The following is a 19,386-nucleotide window of genomic DNA, read 5'->3' as shown; positions in this document are numbered from 1 at the left end:
CTTGAGGGCGCTCCTCCTTAAATAATGCAACAAACATGTTCCATACACAAAAAAATCAAAAAAAAAAAAAAAATCAAAAATCTGAATACCCTTTAATCCCAAAACGGAGTGTCCCTTTAATGGCTATTCCATCACCCTATACTGAAAACCTATCTGTGTACCAAATCTGAGCCCTGTAGCTACTTTATTTGCTGAGAAACGGCCGGCCCTTTGTTTTAACATTTGAGCCTCTGGGCCCCTAGCCTTAAAAATCTGGGGCCATAATTGGTAAAATGAATATCTACAAGTTCGGGCCCATACGTGTGCCACATATGAGCCCTTGTAGTTTCACAGCTAACCGTGTCAAACTGTTGCCCCTTTTTTAACATTTGGGGCCCTGGGGCCCATGATATATGACATATGGGGCTCATGTATACATGTAAATATAGAGTACTCCTGGGGCTATCAGTGCACCAACTCAGGGCCCTGAGGCTGCTTTATTTGATGAGCGGCATGCTTTGTATTTTTTACATTTGGGCCCCTGGGGCCCGTGACCTTTGACCTATGGGGCCAAAATGGGCAAAAGGCACATCTATGGGTAGGGCCATTAAGTGTGCCAAATATGAGCCCTGGGGCCCTTGTACTTTTGGAGATAGCCCTGTTAATATGAAGGGTGAGAAGGAGGAGAAGGAAAACTAGATGGCACAGTTGTGTTTGACCAAACACGAATATCTATGCCTGTGATTCCCACCCCAACCCCTTAACCCGCTATGACTCTCAATTCATCCTGACACGCCGTAATATGTTTAATGCTAAAATGCTATTAGTATACCGACTGAAAAAAATTAATTAAAAATCACAGAATACTCCTTTAAAGTTTAAGCCCAAAACGGAGTGTCCCTTTAAGCGGTTAACCCCTTTGCTTTAAAATTAGGGGCCCTTCGACACATCAAGACGTCTTTGGGGCAGTTATTGCGTTGGTTCTAAACCCTTGAAGTGAAAACTCATCATTTTATGGTAGTTGACTTTTAATTGATGGCATTAAGGTTAGCAGCTCTTTGAAATTGCGAATAGTAATGAGCTTTGGGAAATATTGCATTGCTCAATTCATAGCAAGTCATGTAGCAGAATCCAAATCACAGATATACTTTTGTAGGTCCTGTGGTTCTTGAGTTATGTTGTAAACAGGGCTGAAACAACACTTTTGTAAAACGTACATAACTCATTTGCAATAATAAATCTGTAAATAAAGTTTTCTAAGTATATAATTTGTAGAATGCAAAATATCAAGGTGTTATTTTTCCAATAATATATTGATTTAGATAATGACAATTTATTTTTTGGTTGCTACAACCAACAATACCTCGTCTACCCTTAACGTAGACCTTACGCTATGGATCAGCCGGTAAACATTTTGGTCTACAATTACTCTACATCATACCACAGTGTGACATCATACATCCGCTAATCCCAAGGTGTGGTAGTCATAAGCATGATAAGTGTCACTAGTCTGAGAAAAAAGTGTGGGTCGTTAGTTCTAAGACTTGCTAGTCCGAATAAAAAAATAGGGTTCTCTAACCAAATATATGTTTGGACTAATGAACCATGTTATTATTTTTGCGGACTAGCGAACCACATGTTGGACTAGTAACCTTCACTATACATTGGTTTGCCTCAAGTTTGGTAGTGATGTAGTGCGTATTTTGGTGGGCTCACTCAGTATTGAGTCGTGTGTGTGAAGTTAATTGCACAGAACGCACACGTACAAGGGTGGTTAGCGTGGCACAACTGCTAAAAGACATTAACGTCACTACTTAACTTGATGTGAACCAAAGAATAGTGCCTTAATTCTACTTTTATAGTTTGTAAAATATAGTGCATTGCACTTGCATGCATTAAATGTCAGTGTCACTTGTTGAGGTCCTTATTGTATTTATAATTGGAGCAAACATATACCAGTACACTATGGATGTAGTTAGTTTATGCACCACATAAATTACTATGTATTTAAGTATTTAAGTTCTCATAAAATGTTCACCGTCCACATTAAGATTTTTCTTCAAAGTTGAATTGTTGACATTTCAGTCTGGCAGCATGTTGGGGAAGTGTTGAATGAATGCGACAGATTATAGATGGCAGCTTTTGATTTCCAAATCATCATCCTCTGTCTTTTAAGAATTGTTCCACAAAGCAAGTATCCTCCGTAGTACTGCTACACCTGGAAATTTAAATAAAATGATTAATTACACGTTATTATCAGGAGCAATACTAATATTAGTATCCTAAAATTTTCGAAGTATACTGTTTGCTGTGGTTTGGTATTGAGACTGAAGACGAAGTGAAAATCATGTGCCAGTTAAATGTGTTGTTTAGTTGTGTTTTTTGCCAAAAAATGTAATGTTTATATAAACGAACGCACCTTGCAGAGTCGTGTACGTATACAAACATGCCAGAACATACTAAGGTAGCTGTACACACAGATATAGGTATACTGAATGACTATTGCGGACATAATAACTGTTAATTAATTTCGGCGAGCAGGGCCCATACCTAGTTACCAGTGGACAGTTTGGCTGGGTGATCCCTCATTCACTACATTGTGGCTGCAGGAAGCTGCAGCTAGGCTGGAGAAGGCTGTACACTAGTAAATAAGTATGGGCCTTAAGGCTGAAGCGAAAGGCATACAAATATGGTAACCAAATATTTACTAACCTTGTGAACAAGTAGAGAAGATTTGAAACTGGTTAAAAAGTTGTGAAGTTGGTACTGGAAAGTTGAATTATGTCAGCCTGTGATTTGTAGAGATGTAGAGATGCTGTGATGTAATTGAGTTGATATAGATGTAGTTGATACTGGCTACAGATGTAATTGGAGAGACATGGTACTGAAAGTAGTGCTTCTGCAATGCTCTTGTCCACCTTAGTGTGTACTGACAATGAAGAGTCAGGATTGATGCTTTCTTAGCATACTAATGACAGCTGTGTCATCGTGAATTAAGTTGTTTTGAGTGTTTATGGTGATACTTCATAATTGTCTTGAATAATATAGTTAGCTTCTAATTTTGCAGTGAAATTTGCAGATGATTTCTCTTGCAGGACTACCTGTAGAAAACACCCAAAAACGGGGAAATAGGAAAATGGAAACATTAGAAATTTAGTCCCATCAATATTTATATCCTACATATAACAGGATTGAAATAGTTTTGGTGAGCAAATCCAATGCATTTTGTCTGACCATTTTAAATATAAAGACATGGAAACGCCATTTTAACCTGGAACCAGCATGGAACCAGAGGATGGATCCAAAAGGATACAACTCTGTTACATCAGCAATGGACAAAGTAAAAACGGGGAAAAATGTGAAACAACATCCAATGGGGGTAATACATGTATGTAAAATACAAATGGTATAAATGAAGTTAAGGCATACAAATATGATAACCAGGTGCTTACTTACCTTGTGAACAAGAAGAGTAGATTTGAAACTGGTTGAAAAGTTGTGAAGTTGGTCGAAGTCGGAGATTTGTAGAGATGTAGTTGATACTGGTCAGATGTAACTGGGTTGGCATGAAGTTGGTACTGCAAGAACATGCAGTGCACCTGCAATGCTGTAGTTCATCTTAATGTATAGTGACAATGAAGATTCAGGATCAATGCTGTGACACTGTGTATTTCCTTGAGTTTGGACATTTTGACTGCTGATGGTGACGTTGTGTTGTGTGCAACATATTAGTTGAAATTTTGTTTATAAAACACTAAATATAGAATATATAGGCTTGGCATTCTGTTCACATTCTGTCATCTGTTCACATTCTGTCATCTGTTCACATTATGTCACCAGTTGACATTATGTCACCAGTTCACATTCTGTCATCTGTTCACATGTCACCAGTTCACATTCTGTCATGTTCACATTCTGTCACCTGTTCACATTCTGTCATCTGTTCACATTCTGCCATCTGTTCACATTCTGTCATCTGTCCGTTCACATTCTGTCATCTGTTCACATCATTTGTTCACATTCTGTCGTCTGTTCACATTCTGTCATCTGTTCACATTCTGTCATCTGTTCACATTCAGTCATCTGTTCACATTCTGTCATCTGTTCACATTCTGTCATCTGTTCACATTCTGTCATCTGTTCACATTCTGTCATCTGTTCACATTCTGTCATCTGTTCACATTCTGTCATCTGTTCACATTCTGTCATCTGTTCACATTCTGTCATCTGTCCGTTCACATTCTGTCATCTGTCCGTTCACATTCTGTCATCTGTTCACATTCTGCCAACTGTTCACATTCTGTCATCTGTTCACATTCTGTCATCTGTCCGTTCACATTCTGTCATCTGTTCACATTCTGTCATCTGTTCACATTCTGTCGTCTGTCCGTTCACATTCTGTCATCTGTTCACATTCTGTCATCTGTTCACATTCTGTCATCTGTTCACATTCTGCCATCTGTTCACATTCTGTCATCTGTCCGTTCACATTCTGTCATCTGTTCACATTCTGTCATCTGTCCGTTCACATTCTGTCATCTGTTCACATTCTGTCATCTGTCCGTTCACATTCTGTCATCTGTTCGTTCACATTCTGTCATCTGTTCACATTCTGTCATCTGTTCACATTCTGTCATCTGTTCACATTCTGCCATCTGTTAAGATTCTGTCATCTGTCCGTTCACATTCTGTCATCTGTTCACGTTCTGTCATCTGTTCACATTCTGTCATCTGTTCACATTCTGTCATCTGTTCACACATTTGTTCACATTGTGTCATCTGTTCACATTCTGTCATCTGTTCACATTCTGTCATCTGTTCACATTCTGCCATCTGTTCACATTCTGCCATCTGTTCACATTCTGTCATCTGTCCATTCACATTCTGTCATCTATTCACATTCTGCCATCTGTTCACATTCTGTCATCTGTCCGTTCACATTCTGTCATTTGTTCACATTCTGTCATCTGTTCACATTCTGTCATCTGTTCACATTCTGTCATCTGTTCACATTCTGTCATCTGTTCACATTCTGTCATCTGTTCACATTCTGTCATCTGTTCACATTCTGTCATCTGTTCACATTCTGTCTTCTGTTCACATTCTGTCATCTGTTCACATGCTGTCATCTGTTCACATTCTGTCATCTGTCCGTTCACATTCTGTCATCTGTTCACATTCTGTCATCTGCTCACATTCTGACATCTGTTCACATTCTGTGGTCTGTTCACATTCTGTCATCTGTTCACATTCTGTAAAGAAATGAAGTTTGATCTTGTCAACATTCAACATTATATATGGAGAAATATGCTGAACATTCTGCTATCATTCTGTTGATGTACTGTAAATAAATGAGCTTGACATTCTGTTAAAATTCTATTCACATTGTGTATCAACAGGATTGACATTCTGTAGGTATAAAGGCAATTACAATATGTTAGTAGTTTGGATAAAATATGCTTGCCATTCTGTAATAATCGTCCACATTCTGTACCAATAGGTTTGACATTATGCACAGTAATAAGAATTGGCATTCGAGATTCTGCATAGAAATATGTTTGACATTCTGTTAACATTTTAGAAATATGTTTAACAGTCGGCATAGAAATGGGGTTTACATTCTATAAAACATTTTACAGAAAATTAGGCTTAACATTCTGCTGACATTCTGAGGACAATAAACATAGAAATAGGTCTGATATTTTGTCAACATTGTGTTCACATTTTGCATAGAAAAATGCTGACATTTTGTGTACAAAAATAGGCTTGAGATTCTGTTAATACCCTTTTTGCATATGAACATTCTGCATGAAACTGGGCTTGATATTGTGCTAGACATTCTCTAAACACTTCATCTTTCTTTATGAAACTGATTGGGCATGTGATTTAGCATGTTACTAACTGTAATTTAGTTCAGTCAGCTTGTAAATTCTGGTCAGAACTGAGGATGACATACAACTCAGAAGACTGTATGTTAGGTATGTTTGCCATAAACACTTGCTTCACTGTTACATTGATTGTGGAAGAGGTTCCTATGATTTCATACAAAGAGCAACTGGTTCATGGTAGCTGAAATGTGATGCTAACACAGATGCATTATATTCTACAGGCATTGGCTTAATGTACAATGATCCAGCAGAGTTCCTTTAGCAGTGGTAGGAGAGGTTATCAATTGGTGATATGTCTGTAATGCATTAATTGGTGGTTTCTTCAGTAGATCATGATTGAAATCGCCCAAAATAACAACATAATCAACATCTAGCATCTCTATCTGGGTGCACAAGTTGTTTAGCACATCGGAAAGAACTGTAATGCTGGTACTGACTGGCTTGTAGACTGTCATGATAACAATAGATGGGTTGGCATTGGTTCTTATAGCAAGAATATCACATTCATCTACTTCAAGTGGTAGTGCAGTAAATGGAACACTCTCATGAATGTACATTGCAGTACCTCTGCCTTTAGCATGTTCAGGTTGTTTTCTCATGGCAACAAGTTGATATGCAGGTATTTCATAGTTACTCATGTTATGATCAGTACTCAACCATGTTTCTGATAGGGCTATGATATGAGCTTTCCTGATTTCAAAGTCACATTTGATATCATCAATGTGTTTGGGAAGACTTTGTACATTGTGATGAACTATTATAAATTGTTCTCTGTGATTGGTGTGCAGAATGGGGTTAGCAACTGAAAGGTCACATGGTAACATATTTGATAAGTGCTGCTGAAGTGTTTCATTACAGAAAATTCTCTTTGGATCATAGTCTGAGAGATATAGACCAGTGAGGTGTGTGACACGACTAATTGCAACATAGGCCATGCATGCTTTTATGCCTTTCAACGAAATAACTGCTTGATCTGTTGACTGTCCTTGTACCTTGTGCATAGTGATTGCCCAGGCTAGTTTCAGTGGATATTGCTTCCGTATTCTAGTTTGATGGCCATATTCATCATGTATTTCAATGCTTTCTTTATGCAGTTTTATGACAACACAGCTAGCATATTCATTTGGTAGAGGGCTTTTTTGTCTTGCATTTGCACCACACTTTGCATTATCAAATTGTACATAGATAGCACTCGGTTGATTGTTTGCATCATCAGGTAGGATCGATTTGACTGTGCCAGTGACTCCATTGCAAAGACCATCAGGTACATCTAGATTTGTTGTAAGCATTACTCTAGCTTCCACTGCTAAGCATAGTTGAGATTGCAGCACTGTTTTACCAATTTCTTCAGACTTGTATGGTATTTTCCTGGTTTGACTTTGTCCTGCACGTTCTTTGATATCAAGAGCAAGGATGGTGGTTTTTGACTTGGAAGAGATTCTAGCATTGTTTGGTTATGTTTGTCAACATCTTTATTGAATGCATAGATATGAAGTGCTTCCTTTGGTGGAGTCAAATTTGTTTCAGATTCAAGTGTTCGTGACAAAAGCTTCCTATTATCATCTGGATTTATAGCATCACCTTTTTTTCTTGCACGTAAGCGATTAAGTAGTTGTGCAAATTCAAGATCATCTTGTTGACGCATGATTTGTGTGAGTTCACAGACTTGGAAATTGTCAGTCCACATGTCATTCAATGGATTATCATCAGGTACACATAATGAAGTGGAATTGATGGGTGGTATTTGATAGAAATCTCCGACAGCTAATACTGGAATATTGCCAAAGAATGCACGATCTGAAGCTCGCTTGATTTGCTGTAGTCTACCGTGAATGTATTGTAACTGCTTTTTGCTAACCATTGAGATCTCATCTATGATCAGTAACTGCAAGTGTTGCAACTTTGTACGCATAGTATTGAGTGACTCTTCTCTAAGTGGTTTGTAATCTTTAGTAGCATGGATACTGATATTCAGAGCAGAACAAATTGTTTGTCCTTCAACATTGAAAGCAGCTGTGCCAAGATGTGCAACAACCAGTACTGTCTTTTCTTGTTGTGTTTCACGTAAGGTGTCAAAGATTTTCTCTGCATGATATCTGATACATCTTGTTACATGAGATTTGCCTGTGCCAGCTCCACCAGTGAGAAATATTCTGAAAGGTTCTGGGTTTTCACCATTCATTTTTTCATACACCATTGGTGGACATACTTGAAAAGCTGTAACTGTTTATCATTGAGAGCTCTGATCATTGATGCAACTTGGTCATCTGAGGGAACTGATCTTATTGTTTCAACTGGTGATCGATATAGGTTATCATTGCATTTGTTGGATGGATTTGCTTGCAATTCAGGAATTTCAATTTCATTGAAATCATCATCAGATTCATTGTTTAACATGATTTTGTCTTCAAGATCATCAAGACGTTGCTGTTCAGCTTGTGGTGCTAATGCAGCCCATGCATCTTCAAGATTATCATTTGCATTTTGCAATTCATTCCATGCAGTATCTATTTTGTCATTGATAGGTTCATATTTCTTCATGTTGTCTTTGATGACTTGTTTGACAGATTTCACACCTTCAGGTGTTCTAACACAACCAGTGTGATAGTACAATGCAAAGCTTTCAAAATCTTCTGGCTTGAGCTCAATGTTACGATGTGGCAAGTACATGCGTATGATGTTCATATAGTACTTTTCAGGATCTTTTTCAAGCTTTATCTTTGGATAGCGTACAATTGCAGGTTTGCCTACACGTTCTATTGCAATTCCAAGATCTCTGCCTAGATACTCAAGATCATACTTTCTGCTTGTATTTCTTGAACTTTCTTCCTCTTCATCCGATTCATCATTACTAGCTCTGTTTCCAGTTTTTGATGATGCAAAGCGAAACTTGGATGCAAATGTTGCCAAGCACATGTCATTGAAATTGGGCATGTCAGGTCTGCCATAATACTTTTCAAGCAAATTTGTCATCCATACTGGCTCTGTGGGGTCTTTATTTTGCATCAGAGATAGTGGCAGTGATATTCTTTGACCATCTGGATCTGTCTGTACAAAAATTACTTCTCTTGTACAATCTTTCAAGTGCATGCTACATACTCTGTATATACTTTCCATAACACTTAACTCTCGACTGTGTAGATATACATTTCCAATTTTTCTCAGCTCTGTAATAGCATCACTATTGTCTTGTCTGGCTTCTTTCTGTGCATTTTTCAACAGATCACCTACTTGACGTTCAGATTTGGTTAAATACGACATGATATATTTGATACAACTATAAGCATCAAGTACAAGTTGAATGTCCATATTGCCATTCCAAGCACGTATCAGGTGAGGATTGTAGTTATTGATCAAAACTGCTGCAGGTTTTCTTTTCAGATAGATGGTAGATCGTGATGCGAGTGTTACAAGTGCCATTTCTATTTCTGCTTGAGAAACATTTGCAGTATCAAAGATTTCAGTAACAGATGTCTTTTCTGTGATTTCTATATCTGGGTCAGTCAGAGTATCATGTATTTTCTGGATCAATTCTTTAGCTTCAATTGTTGCATCTGCCTCTCCTTGATCATCACGTACATGTAATTCATCAGGAGTGTCATCATTACTTTCATCTTCATCATCATCTGAATCATCATATGTATCTAGGTTTCTAGCTATGAAAGTTTGCTCTGAAGGTGGTTTTGGAAAGTTGAATCTACATGTTTTGCCTGTTTTGCGACAAGACTTGGTATGATTCTTGCTATGCATTTGGCATGATTTGACAATTTCATGGAGTTCTGGATCATCATCTTCAGATGGTAGTTCACATGATACATATTTGTCAACAAATTCAACAATGTCACAATCTGGTACATCATATACATCAGGAGCATCTTCTACCCAAACTAGCATATGAATGTGTGGCCAACCTCTCTGCTGGAATTCTGTACGATAAAAGTAGTCAACAACTTTGCCAATAGGTTCAGCAGGTGATTTAAGGATATCTTTGATGTACTTTTTTACTCTGTGCTCAAACATTCTAGCAGGGGTTACTGTGTTTGAATAGATGTGTTCACAATGTGTATTCCAATCCATATCTTTGTGCTCTTCTGGTGTAAGAGGTTGTTTGCCTTGCTGTTCAAGAATTGCATTGTCAATTTCAATCCATCTACGGTCAGCAGCACTAAAGGTTAGAAACCATGTGGGAATGCCAATTTGTCGAATCATTGCAAATAAATCTTTGAGAGTTGCATCCCAATATGATGGTGTTCCTCTTATCTGTCTCAAATATCGAAATGCTGAATCTCTTTCAATCATTTGTTTGACTTGATCTTTGTCTGCAAGCATGTCAGGTGTGATCGCTTTTCCATCAGGAGTTTTGGTATGGCCTTGTCTCATAGCAATTGAAATCTGAGATGTTATCATGTTCAATTCTGTGGCATATTGAGCAAAGAAAATATACTGTGGATCACTAGCAAAGCGAGTATCTGACGAAAAAAGATGTGCATTGAAATATCTGCTTGGAGAAACCTTTGGATTTCTTTGTTCTTTGTATGTATTCTTGCCATCAGGAAATTGAACTGAGAATGCTTCTGCTTCTACATTGAGAACACTGATAGGTCTGTTGCCTTCTGCAGGTGCAAGACTAAGTATGGAATCATCAAGGTGATCTGCCACATATTGTGTAAAGTCAACTGGCTGCAAACATGATATGAGTGGAACCGATGTGTGAGTGATATCATCATCATTGTCACTGTCATTCTGATTTGTTTCACTGTTTTCCTCATTGACATTGGCATCATCATTTTCACTGTCATTATGATCTGTTTCACAGTTTTCCTCATTGACATCGTCATCATTGTGATCATCATTTTCACTATCATTATGATTTGTTTCACAGTTTTTCTTATTGACATCTTCATTGTGATCATCATTTTCACTGTCATTCTCATTTGTTTCACAGTTTTCTTCATTGACATTATCATTATCACTGGCATTTGTTTCACACTTTTCCTCATTGACATCTTCATGATCATTTTCACTGTTATTCTGATTAGTTTCACAGACTTCCTCATATGCATTTTCCGATTGATCTTGATGTCTTGTATTATCAATCTCGGGTTCATGGGTTTCTGTGAATGCAGTTTCGGGTAAATCTTCATCTTTGTTATCATCATTTCTATTATGCACTGATTCAGAAATGTCATCTTCAACTTCAGAGTCACTTATATCCATATCAAAAGGTTCTTCAATTTCAGAGTCACTGATTTCCATATCAACAGGTTCTTCAAGTTCATTTGTTATGATAGATGCAGTCGTACTAATAGTATCATTGATCTCATCATGGATATTTTCTGTTGCTATTTCTGAAGGTTCTTGTTGATCTGTGAGGTCTGCAATCTGATTTGGTTCGAAGTTAATAATATTGTCATTTTCTGATTCCAAGCTTTCAGTATGTTCAGTAGCTATGATTGGATCATTGTCAATTGCATCCAATTGATTAGCATCTATATCAATGTCTTCAAACACTGGATTTATTTGCTTCAGTACATTGAGAGCTGTTCTGATCTTACTGGGACAAACTTGCTTGTACATAACGTGACCTTTGTATTGCAATTTACGTTTCAGTTTGACTCGAACGATACTGTCATCATTGGGAAGGCGTGGCAATGCTTTTGCTGTACTATCTACATCAGATTTCACACAAACAACCTGACCATGGATACCTTTCTGACAACCTTTGTATAAAGGAACTAATTTCATGAAAGGAATCACAGGTGCAATCAAGTGTCTTTCAAGGATGTTAAGTTCTGACAATTCTGCAGGTTGTGGACACAGTTCTAGGTTATTGGCTTGTGATAAACGTGGCACTACATTCTGTTTGATATTATTGTGACATGTTTTACAAATCCATGCAACAGTTGGGAGTGTTTCATAATTAGCATTGGATGGCAGTGCTGATAACAAGGTAGTTTTGTTATACTTTGCTTTGTTGAACGGTACAACTTGATTTCTGAATAATGAACGATTGCATATAAGACATGTGTAGATTGGCTTCTCATTTTGGATTTCAATCTTAAATTTCAGAACAACCTTTGCAATGTCACTTCTAGAAGATTCGTGAGAGGTTTTAGTTTGTTGGATTTGTCTAGCTCTTCTTGTAGGTTCTTGATAGGCTTCTCTCCTTTGGTTCAGAATTGCATCTCTATTTCTCAAGTAGTATATGCTCCTTTTAATCAACATCAAAGCTTTGTTTCTAATGTAATTCATCCTTTTCTTTTCCAGTATTGTATCATTGTTTTTTGTGTAGTTCTCTTTTCTGGTTTTCAATATGGATGACCTGTTTGATTTGTAATAGCCTTTTTTGCTGTTCAGTATCAATGACTTGTTTGTTTTGTACCTGTCTTTTCTATTTTTCAGTACAGATGGTCTGTTTGAGCTGTATTGGTCCTTTCTATTTTTCAGTACAGATGGTCTGTTTGAGCTATATTGGTCTTTTCTATTTTTCAGTACAGATGGTCGGTTTGAGCTATAGTGGTCTTTTCTATTTTTCAGTACAGATGGTCTGTTTGAGCTATAGTGGTCTTTTCTATTTTTCAGTACAGATGGTCTGTTTGAGCTATAGTGGTCTTTTCTATTTTTCAGTACAGATGGTCTGTTTGAGCTGTAGTGGTCGTTTCTATTTTTCAGTACAGATGGTCTGTTTGAGCTATAGTGGTCTTTTCTATTTTTCAGTACAGATGGTCTGTTTGATTTGTAATAGTCTTTCTTGCTGTTCAGTATCAATGATTTGCTTGCTTTGTAGCTGCCTTTTCTATTTTTCAGTACAGATGGTCTGTTTGATTTGTAGTAGTCTTTTTTGCTGTTCAGTATGAATGACTTGTTTGCCACATAGTGTGCTTTTCTCTTTTCTAGTATTCTCTCTTTGTGTTTAGCATAGTATCTTTTACTCTTGGCTTGACATTTTGCTTTCTTAGTATCATATTCTGTCCAAAACGAGCAACCTGGCTGATCATTATCACTGGAATTATTTAATGTATTTGTAGACTTGCACTGCATGCCTGTAGTAAGGCTCATAATTTCTGATACACTTTGACCGGACTTGTTTTGATCTATACATGGATTAGAAATTACACTTGGTACTGACCTTTCAATACTAGGTATAGTATGTAATGAACTTGTCTCATCTCTGTGTGCATCTCTTATAGCATGTGTAGAAGGTTGATCTGTCGATTCAATTACAGAAAGAACATTCATTGACGTTTGATTTGCAGATTCATTGCATTCATTGTTTGATTGGCATTCTGTATCACTTTCCTGATTCAAGGGGACGGGAAGAATAAGTTCACATTCATTCTTTGCTTGAGATTCTGTAAGGCATTCTGTAGGAATTTCTGTATCACGCACCTGACCCGAAGGTACAGGAGGTATCACTTCACATTCATTCTTTGCTTGAGATTCTGTATGAGATTCTGCATGAGATTCTGTATGCAATTCTGTATCTTCCTCCTGAACCGAGGTTACAGGAGGTTATAGAGGAAAGTGGTGAAGAACACCAAGCAAGGTAAGAAAAGAAAGTAATGAAAGAAAACCAGGCAAGTTAGGAAAAGAAAGTGGTGAAATAACACCAGGTAAGTTAGGAAAAGTGGTGAAAAAATTCCATGTAAGAAATTAAAAATGGTGTAAGGAAAAGAAAGTGGTGAAAGAACATTGGGTAAGTTAAATACATGTAGTTAATTTAAGAGTGGATCAATGAATAAATATGTATGGGGATGAAGGGTATTATAACACAGCGATGGTAGATTATTAAGATGACAAATCAGTGGATTAGTCATAAGAAATGGGATTCACACCCAGATAGAACAATGAGAACAAAATCGAGTACATGGGTAGTTGGATGTGAAATGGATTGGTTGGTTACCAGGTGCATCATTAAGGCAGTGTGAAATGTTTATTTGACATTGTCAAATGTTTGAGCACATATGGATAGGGGAGTGAATTTAATGGATTGCAAGTGGAAGAAGGTTAACCAGAGGGTGAAATGGATTAAGGTGGTAAGATAGTGTTAGATGAGTGGATGATATAGGTATACATACCATTAATGTTGGTTTACAATAAGCAACGTATAATTCATAATGTCCCGATTTCATCAACAATTAAGGATACGTCAGATATTGTTTGGTAAGTAGCGATGATAACCAGAAACCAGGGTTGATCACATACAAAACATCAGATTGATATGGAAAAAAAAACACCAGAAATAAACAAGTATATTAGTACCTTACTATGTGAGGATTACTGCAGATTACCTTTTGTTTAATATATTCATATGGTGCAGGGCAGGCCTACATGTGGTACCAGAATCTTACACAACGCACATGTACAGTTGGTCTAGCAGAGTTTGCTGTGATCAATAAACAAGTATATTAGTACCTTACTATGTGAGGATTACTGCAGATTACCTTTTGTTTAATATATTCATATGGTGCAGGGCAGGCCTACATGTGGTACCAGAATCTTACACAACGCACATGTACAGTTGGTCTAGCAGAGTTTGCTGTGATCAATGGTTTGTAGAAAAGCCAAAACAACACACAATACCGGTACTTAATAGAACCATAGACCATGGTGTAACTTTAGAAACAATTTTTTTCGAGAAGAGTGAGAGAGAAAATATCAGTCTGATGCCTTGAACCAAGTCTAATAAAAGCGAGGAGGATTGGTGCATTTATAAATTTACCCTCTACTGGACTAAAAGTGATACTTACCTTGCGTTTCTTCTCCTCTCGCTTCCTTCTTCTTTCATCTCTTTTCTTTCTGTCTTTCGAAGGCATACTGAAAACTTGAGAAATGATACAATATTAATTTGAAATGTGTTGTATTTGTAACAAGTCATGGTCAATACCCTCAGTGCACCAGTGACTATCCTCTATTCTTATGTATAGTCATGCTAAAGGTCGATCGATAGATGTACATGTTTAAATCAGCATAATTTAGGAATACACTTTTTGCGTTGAAGTTATTTTTTTAACCAGAAATATTTTTTATTTTATACAATTCAATAAGCTACATGCTGGTAATAAATTTAAACTAACTCTTTGTTGGCATTTTAACATCAAGACAAACTATTAAAAGCAGGTTTTGCATTTCTGATTAGATTCATGTATTCTGCATTTAAAGTTTCACCCTAGAACAAGTTCCATGAACTGTAATATCAATAACTTAATGTTCAAACCATTTTGGCCCCCATATGGTGCCGAGATCTTGAACCCTGTGGTCATTAAGCCAAGTACATAAGAACTTGACAATGTCAATGACCATACAAAGCAAGAGCAGCTGGTTTGTTAAAAGTGAGGACCTTGTTAAAAGTGATGAAAATGACCATCATTAGAACGATGCCTCTCGAATAGTGACCGTGATGTCTCTCACGAATAGCGAGCGGAGCGAGCACAAAATCATCATACAGGTACCAGAGTACAGCACAGAAGCCAGTGCTAGACCATCAGAAATCAGCTTGTTTGTTAAAAGTTTTCTACATATTAAAACAATTTAAACATTATCTCAAGCCTTCTGATTAGAGCTTCAAAAGAGTCTTAATACTCGTAACAAACTGAATTGATAGGTCCAATTTTGATGAAATGCTGAAGTTTGTTATATACCCAAAAACTGAATGAACAAAGAAATATTATCTGAATAAGCACAAGGATAAATCCACCATACCTGTATTTATGGGAATACATGAAATGAAACACCATCCATGTTCATACACAGATTCTCAACACATAGCAGTGCAGTGGTGGCGAGTTGTGAGAGGTCAGGGTTAGTAAAAGCAAGGGTATAATCATTGGGCATAGACCACTTTGCATAGACCATGGGCACATTACCCATACTTTTACTGCACTCTTGGGAAATTTGTCAAGGATCAGAATCAACAATATTAAGGCCCCATATTAAAGGCCCACTCAGTGATTTGCTTATCCGGTCAATTGTAAAAATCATCAAAATTCAGATTTTGGTACCTTTGTCATTGTCATAAATATGTAAACATAGCCTGCTAGTGGTTCAGCCGAAAGCTGTGTATTTTGTAAGGAATTTATATGAATCTGTAATTTAGATACTATGTATTCGAATGGGGCTTCAACTTAGTTAATATTGCTGTTTTCTTTGTTTGTTGCCAAATTTTTCATTTAAAAAATACCAAATGACAATTTGAATGACTTATCTTTCACTTTTAAGCAATTTAAAAACAAATTTAATTTTTTTTACACTTTTGCTGGGATCACTTAATTTGTTTGTAAATTACCTACAACTAAAAGTGAAATAAGTCATTTAAATTGTCATTAGGAATTTTTTAAATGAAAGAATTTAATAGCAAAAATGAAGAAAATGGCATTATTGACAAAATTGAAGCCGTATTCAAATACATACAGTGTTAAGGGAGTACTACATCCCTGGCAAATATTGTGCCTATTTTTGCATTTTTCTAAAAAATTATAACACATTGGTGACAAGTTAGATACGGTATGTATAATGGACTACAACTACGGTACGGTACTGGAAATTCAGCAACTCAAAGCAAGTAGTTATTGATTTATTGATCAAATATTGGTTTTCCCTCATTTTTGACTGTAACTCTACAACTGTTGTCTAAGCTGAAACAAAATTTCCAGTGTAGTAGTTGTGGTCCTTGACCCTAGGCCTACATATCTTATTTGTCCCCAATGCACTATAATTTTGGAGAAAACTGCAAAAATAGGCACAAAATTGGGTAGGGGTGTAGTACCCCCTTAAGTGGGGAAATTTTTATTTTGTCTCACTAGTGGGCAAAGTTTGTATTGTAGTTGCGGCTACCCCAATGACCCCCTTTTTTCCCAAGAATAGTATCATCAAAATGCCACAAAATAATGCCGAAACTTTAAAATTCTCTTATTTCAACAAATGTTCTACTGGAAATTTGGGAAATTTCATATAAGAAAATAGAATTTTGCTCCAGTTTTTCCATTCAAAATTCTCTACCCGTTGGCCCCTGCTTTAAAATGTTTAGGCCTACCCACTGACCCCTTTTTTCGAAATATTATACCCAATGACCCTATTTTACATTTTTATTGTACCCAATGACCATTGACCCCCCTTTTTTTTAAATAACATTTTGTAACGCTACGGTACCTGATGGGTATCTACTTCGTGAGGCCGGAAGGCACATTAGGCCACTAACAGTCAATATTGAGTTTCCCGTCACATAATTTCTGAAAACAAGTAAGGGGTAACTTTTTCATTATTCATTATTTTAATGCCTTTCATTAGGGACGCACCATTAGATTCTCAGGGGGGCGTGGGAGTTTGGGTCAGGCAGAATTTTTTTTTTTTTGCCGCCAAAGGCGGCGAATTTTTTTTTTTCGCCTACAATAGCACCAAATTTTTTTTTTTTGCCGCCTTCGGCGGCGAAGTTATTTTTTTTCAATTTTAATGTACATTTTTATACAAAGTTGGGTGGGGAAATTTTTTTTTTTACTCATCAGTGAGGCAAATTTTTTTTTTTTTTCTCACTAGTTGGCAAAGTTTTTTTTTTTTTTCTCACTAGTGGGCTCCAATGCCCCCCCCCCCCCCTGGAAATCTAATGGTGCGCCCCTTATATGACCAACACGTATGTAAATTGTGTTGTTATTTGCCACTCACTCACTTGAAGATGGATGTTAAGCCCAAATGAGATTCAAAAGTATAGGCCTACAGTATTAAAAAGAGTCTGCAAGGTTGACAGCAAAATATATGTTTCGATTTTTTCATAAAAAATAAATGGATATTCATCATTTTTTTGCAAATATCCAGTTTTTAGCGATGTTTTTTGGAAAATCGCAATAATGAATTCAAGTGAGGGTCAGAAAATGAAGTGAGGTCGGTCGGGTGACGGGGGTGATGGGAAACTCAAAATCGACTTTGATTGGCCTTGATTAATATAGTATAGTTGAGCCCCCCCACCCCCATCCGGGTGTCTGACGAATGAGCAAATCACAGAATGGGTCCATCCCGGCCCCAGAAATAAAATGGGGCAGCAAAGAGTAAAGTTAAAGTGTCTTTAAAATGACTAAAAATGGGACAAAAAATTGACAAATGGGGACGAAAATTCGGCTTTGCCCCATCACACCAAAATCCTAGTCGTGGGAGCTATGGTGATTTTTTTTTGGTGTTTTCTAGGCCTACTACTAGAAAGTATAAAATTCAAATTGAGAAAAATATTCTAGGTAGGCCTATGACTTGCTTGTTGTACTAAATCACTATCCAGCTTCTGCGGTTACTACTGGCAGCAACACGTAGGCTACGCTTTCGATGAGCAGTGCAGTTGAACTCAAAATGTCCGTCGGCGTCATAGTTCACCACGTGAACTTGTATGGCTCGAAATCAGTTTGTGAATGAGGACATCGTATTTAAGTTCCTTGTACTAGTCGCGCCAGTCACAAAACAATTTCATTTCGTATCCTCTTGGATCTCTGGTCTATAATTTAAACCACAATGGACTGCTAATATCTGTGTCAACTTGAAAGACACGTCCATTTTCCGAGCAAAAATGCGTGGGCTTTTGCACAGACAGTCCGAATAATCAGTCCCACGGGCAGTCCCAGAAGTTAAACAAACTATTTCTGACATGATCATGACAATGACATGATCCAGTTCTTCACAGACACCACAACAATTTGAACGTTTTACAATCTAATTCTGGCCGATCTGGCGTTATCAAATAAACTAAAAACGTTTGGTAACATTCTTATTCGTTGCAAAAACATATTTACGGCAAAATAAATACAATTTAAAGCAAAGAATTTTAATGTACTCACTCTGTACTCGTGCCTATGTGGAACAACTTCATCCACCGTTTTATCAGTATCAGCCGGGCTCTCAGTTTTGAATTCCGTTGCTCTGAGCTGAATGTGGCTGCAAACGACTCAATAGACCTCTCAATCAGGCCATGGACTGTAGTATTTTCCAACAAACAAGCAAATAAAGATCCGAGATGATGATGCAGATGATTAGATTCCGAAAACGATCCTCGTGTCGATGATGAATAATATGCTTTATGCTACGTTCAATGTTTTTGTTTACGCTGCAAAACTGGTCGAAACTGGTCACAACCCGGTGTCGAGAGCCGCGTGACCTGTATTATACTCAATCGCTAAGCGACGAACGATTGGTATTGAGACGAGTAAGATAGCGCGTTATTCTCAACACAACAAAAACCTCCCAACCTATTGGCTTAAAACTAATCGCTGTCGTTCAGCGATGTAGTATAAAATTCAACTTGATCAGTATTTTAAGGGCGCATTACACCAAATCACTGCGCGAAAGGTGCAATGGTGATGGCTACTGGAGATATTGTACTGTCCTTTATAGGAAGTTCTTCGTGAGGTCGGCATGTTCTGATTTAAATGAAAGATGCTAACCTATTAATGACTAAAATAGATATGAAAATTCTACAAACCCCAGGGACTATCAGTGCACCAACTCATGGCCCTGCCGGACGCTGCTTTATTTGATGAGAAACGGT

At 37.3% G+C, this 19,386-nt stretch overlaps 1 protein-coding gene and 1 long non-coding RNA gene across 3 annotated transcripts in view; one reads left to right on the top strand and one right to left on the bottom strand.

Moving 5' to 3' along the window:
- The window catches only part of LOC140153581 (tetratricopeptide repeat protein 13-like), a 106,448-nt gene that overhangs the window by 55,690 nt on the left and 31,372 nt on the right, over window positions 1–19,386 (top strand). The window lies entirely within an intron of this gene.
- Window positions 1,279–18,928, bottom strand: LOC140153583 (uncharacterized). 2 transcript variants are annotated; one of them, XR_011859126.1, is made up of 7 exons: window positions 18,680–18,928; window positions 14,618–14,691; window positions 12,997–13,050; window positions 3,902–5,231; window positions 3,436–3,762; window positions 2,692–3,080; window positions 1,279–2,197 (listed from the first exon to the last, which is right to left on the bottom strand). It is a non-coding gene; the product is annotated as an uncharacterized lncRNA (long non-coding RNA). The 2 variants fall into 2 exon arrangements; XR_011859125.1 differs by having other exon boundaries at window positions 3,436–5,231.

Source organism: Amphiura filiformis, chromosome 5 (genome assembly GCF_039555335.1).
Source record: "Amphiura filiformis chromosome 5, Afil_fr2py, whole genome shotgun sequence".
In the NCBI taxonomy this organism is placed as follows: domain Eukaryota; kingdom Metazoa; phylum Echinodermata; class Ophiuroidea; order Amphilepidida; family Amphiuridae; genus Amphiura; species Amphiura filiformis.
This window is presented reverse-complemented; position numbering and strand designations above follow the sequence as displayed.